This window comes from Enhydra lutris, unplaced genomic scaffold (assembly GCF_002288905.1).
Source record: "Enhydra lutris kenyoni isolate GAN:26980312 unplaced genomic scaffold, ASM228890v2 scaffoldscaffold23, whole genome shotgun sequence".
Lineage (NCBI taxonomy): Eukaryota > Metazoa > Chordata > Mammalia > Carnivora > Mustelidae > Enhydra > Enhydra lutris.
The window spans coordinates 25,146,308-25,151,463 of NW_019154107.1; the positions used below are offsets into that span (position 1 = coordinate 25,146,308).

Below are 5,156 nucleotides of genomic sequence, written 5' to 3' on the forward strand. Positions count from 1 at the left end.
GTATCTTGCACTTAGATTGTGTAAAAAAGAACATTTACTTAACCCATGCCATGTACATAGCAGATACTTGGCATTTGTTGTACTTAACAAACAAAATCCCTAGCAAATCTATTAATAGTTTAATATTTGCAATTCCCATAGGAATATCAAGTCTTCTTAATGAAGAGACATCTTCTCTAAATGTCATTCTTTATCTGAAGATGCTGCAGGAAGCCATATTGTCAAATAAATTGGACATTTGATTTTTTCCACCACTGGTTCTAGAACTTCACACCTCCCCAGGGTAGTCATGGATATAAACTTTCTGAAAGACTGAACCACTTTGTCAAGTACCATTTTAGAACATCTTACCAGGGCTGTCACAGCTTCTCATAGCTAATACCTAAGCAACCACACAAAGGATTGTGAAGTTTGGTGGCTGGGGTCTTGGGGAAAAGCAGGCAAGTCCATCAGCCCCCACACCCTCACTGAATGCCGGCGCGATGCATACAGGATCTTAGATCTTAGATAAGGGAAATACATTTCAAAGAACATGAACTCCAGTCTACGCTCAAGAGAAAACAGCAAGTATGTGATTTAAAGATTTGGTATTTTGAGCTCATCTTTAAGGTGGTTCTTCACTTGCTGCTAATCATTACTGTTTAGGATGCGATGATTTTCAAATTGGCAGGTTCAGAAATTCAAACGTGCGAAATTATCTGAAGTTGAGCTCACTAATTGGACTGACTCGTGATAATCAGATTTGCAGGAGGTTCACTTACAAACGAGACCCGTGAGTTTATTTATTTGTACTACCTCCCAAACACCTCCCAGAGTATGGGTTTCACCTGCTGTATGTACTCCCTTCCCAGAGAAGGGCTACATTAAGTCCAAATGATTAGCTGGCAGACACTAGAGTCAAGAGTAGGGAGTTGGGTGATTTATTTTTAAAAAAAAAGGTTATCGATTTGTGGTACAAGGATAACTTCAGGGCTAATGAAAATATCTGCCTGGCTGATTTTACACCTGGGTTGGTCCAGCAGGGCAAGCCTCTTCCTTGATGGTGCCAGGGGACCTGAAAAACTATTCTCATCGACTCCTCGTTAAGGGTTTAGTTCTCGCATGAGCCCATGGCTATGCGAGTGTCCTCAGTTGCCAATTGGTCTTGATTTCCAATTACATTAGTGAAGATGGACTTTTCCAACTGAACATATTAAAAAGTTAAAACTCAAACTAGATTAAGCAAAAAATGTTCAGTGATTTACTCATCCCTGTAACAAATATGGTGGCCAAAGGGATAAAATGGGCTGATTGTCCAGGCCCGGGTTTCTCAACCACCCCTAGGATGAATCTGACCTCCGGACATCACAAGGATGGAGGGAAGATAGAGTTTCTCCGATGGAAAAGAAGACTGGATGCTGGGCAGACAAAGCATCATTACCATCCATCATCATCATCATCATTATCATCATCATCACCATCATCACCTACTACACCAACTTTGTGGTTGAGATCCTTGGCCACACTCCCCTCCCCAACTCAGAGCCATTCTCAGTAGTTAGGGGAACACTAACACCAATCACTAATACAGTGATGGATCATTGATTCCCTCTGGGAGAAAAAGAAGCAGTACAAAGCAGAGAGTATTGGAGTCGGCTAAAGACTTAACTTCATTTCGACAATTTAAAGATTTATCTTTCTATTTGCCTATTAGCCTATTTGATGCTTCACCTCGTTCCTATTATCCCAGAAGCTCAGTCTCGAAAAGATAACATATGACAACTTAATGTAACAAATAATAATTATAAAAGTCCTGTGTGCATTGACTTAAGGATTACAATTTCAATTTTAAAATGATGGGTTCAACATGATTTATGCCTGGTGAAGATCGTAGGAATTAGGAAGAGCAGACAGAATTATGAGAATCAAGGAGTCTGGGCCGTGACATGAGAGACCGACTCACAGCACATATAATGAGCTATTTCCCTCACTATCTGAGGCTAGAATTTAAGGCTAATAGAGAAGGAGCTCCGTAACTATGGTTACAAACTCAGTTCCAATCTTGGCTTTCTCACTCGCTAGTAATACAGCCTATGACCAAGTTACTGAAATGTAACAAAGTTTCTTGAGCTCTGACTCTGTATCAAGCACTTACATAATCTTTCATCTTTATAAGAACCTGGAAGGGAATGGCTCAATTATCAATTATCAATTATCAATTATCAAATGCTGTCAATGAGAATACATCATCAGTTTAATAGCAATTCCACAGGGATCCCTGGGTGGCTCAGTCAGTTAAGCATCTGCCTTCCCTTCGGGTCATGATCTCAGGATCCTGGGATTGAGTACTGCATCGGGCTCCCTGCTCAGTGGGGAGCCTGCTTCTCCCTCTGCCTGCTTCTCTTCCAGCTTGTGTTCCTCTCTGTCAAATAAATAAATAAAATCCTTTTAAAAAATTAAAATGAAAGGCTCTTTAGAGCAAAAGAAAATGGAGTAGTAAGTATCCCATTTCATGTATGAGAGCACTGAGGCTTAGGGAACCTTATCTGGCCTAGGTCACACAGCTTACAAGCAGTGTGAAGAAGAAAAGGCAAGAACGACCCCTGGACCAGCCAAAGGCTGAGTGTCGCTGCATCCCAGCGTCCAGGACCTACGTTCCGCCATTGCCACCGTGCCCAGGAGAAAGGCTGAAGGGGGAGCTAAAGAAGATAAAGTCAAGGTGAAGGATTAAGCCACAGAGAAGATCTGCTGTCTGCTAATCCTGCTCCTCCAAAGCCAGAGCCCAAGCCTAAAAAGGTCCCCTGCCAAGAAGGGAGAGAAGGTACCCAAAGGGCAAAAGGGGGAAGCTGGTGTGGGCACGGATGGGAATAACCCCTCAGAAAACCGAGGTCCCCAATTGACCAGGCACGGAAAGCTGAAGGTGCTGGACATGCCAAGTGAAGCATGTGCGTTTTTGATAACTGTGTACTTCTGGTGACCCCACAGTTTGAAATATTGTTTTTTTTTTTATCAAGTTTTATAAAAATTCAGAATTTTGTTTTACTTTTTTTTAATGATGTGTTGTTGGCACACAGAGTGCTTTGTTGTTGTTTTGGGCGAGGGGCATATTGTCACTAACATATCTCTGAAGCTAGATCGATGAAAGGGTAAAACACTTGGGCCCCTGGGTGGCTCAGTCACTTAAGCATCTGCCTTTGGCTCAGGTCATGTTCCTGGGGTCTCGGGGTCGAGCCCCACATTGGGTTCCCTGCTTGGCAAAGAGACTGCTTCTTCCTCTCCCTCTGTCGCTGCCCCTACCCCCCTGCTGTGCTCTCTCACTCTCTTTCAGGTAAATAAATAAAATCTTAAAAAACAAAACAAAAAAACCAAGGGGAAAAACACCTTTCCCTTCTAGTTTTGAGAAACTTCTCTCTCGGTTGCCAAGAGGAGGAATTTCTTGATGTTGACACACATGAGCTACCTTGGCACAAATGCCTTGGTGGTGTGGAAAGACTAAAATTCATTTTTTATATCCTCTTCTCCCTCTCTGCCTTCAACATAGACTTGACCCCCTTAAACCCAGAGGCCTGGTTAGAACCTGACCCCAAGGCATGGTTCTCATTATGTCAGGCAATCTGGACTTTACAGCGTCACCATGGAGAGGGCATCTCTCAAAAGAGTTCCTTTTTTAGTTTGTGGATCTTTAGATTCGTAATTCTGCCATTTTCATTTCATTTCCGGAAAATCAGGGTCAGCTTGTGAAAAGCTGTTAAGCAACATGCTAAATGTCAACTGTCAACCCTCACTCTAAACCTTCCGTGTTCAGATCATCAAATGAAGACTTCATTAGGTTTTGTAGTGGCTTTCTGCTTTTGGTAGCCCATTGAAGAAGGGAGTTCAAAGGTTGTTGTATACTGTTAACTATGATCTGCCCATGTCCTGCCTGAAATACTGTGATTGTTTATGAAAAGTATCTTTATTTTTTTTAATTTATTTATTGGGGCGCCTGGGTGGCTCAGTCGGTTAAAGCCTCTGCCTTTGGCTCAGGTCATGATCCCAGGGTCCTGGGATTGAGCCCCACATCGGGCTTTCTGCTTGGCGGGGAGCCTGCTTCCCCCCTCTTTCTACCTGCCTTTCTGCATACTTGTGATCTCTGTCTGTCAGATAAATAAAAATATTTTTTAAAAAAAGATTTATGTATTTACTTTAGAGAGAGAGAAGGAAAAAAGCATGAGCAGGAGGGGCAGAGGGAGAGAGAGAATCTCAAGCAGACTCTGCACTGAGTGGGGAGCCTGATACGGGGCTCCATCTCAAGACCCTGAGATCAAGACCTGAGCTGAAACCAAGAGTAGGATGCTTAATCAACTGCACCACCCAGGTGCCCCGAAAAGAATCTTTAATAAGGCTGAATACAGTTTGAAACAAAATAAAACAATGTCATACAGCTTATTTCTGAATATGGAGCCAGAAATTGAATCCCAAATCTATTTGACTTCCACTCCCCACACTACCTTCAATGTTGCCATAGCTCCTTGGTTTCCCCGCGCATAAAACAAGGATGGTAATAGGTACCTCCCGAGATCATCACAAAAGTCAAAGATTATCTGTGAAATCATAAATGCCCAGAGGTAACTGGTGCTTATTATTCTTTTTAACAACCAAACAACCATAGAAATGTATCAAGTGAGTAGAAAAGAAGAAAATTAAGGGGGTTGGGGATTGACAAAATAGGAACCAGGCAGACTTTACCTTAAAGTGACTTCTGCCTTGGGCGGGACTTCCTGTAAATCGCCTTCTGGGGAAGAGATCAGTCTCAGGACATGGAAAATCCAAATTATCAATTAGGGCTCCAAGTGGTTGAGCTGCAGGTACCAGGTACCTCATTAAAGTGGCTTAATTAGTCAAAGACTTCCTTTGCTGAGACTCACCCCAATTAAACAATGAAATTTTCCCAACATGACTTGATAAAAATCAATCTCTTTATTAAAATGTTTAAACACAACCGATGGTGTACTCTATGTTGGCTAATTGAATCTAAATTTTAAAAAAATGTCTAAACACAACTAAATGTAGTCAAAAAATAAAAACAGGTAAGGTCTGAGCAAAGGAGGTCTACATTCTGGATCGATTAGGTGTTCTTCTCTTCTATTCCTTAATTGTTTCCATTCCTAATCCCTTTCTTCTTTTATCCCCATGTC

General features: G+C 41.9%; 1 pseudogene; it reads left to right on the plus strand.

Moving 5' to 3' along the window:
- Positions 1-1,377: 1,377 nt before the first annotated feature.
- LOC111150403 lies at positions 1,378-2,919 on the plus strand (annotated as a pseudogene).
- The last annotated feature ends 2,237 nt before the right edge of the window (positions 2,920-5,156 follow it).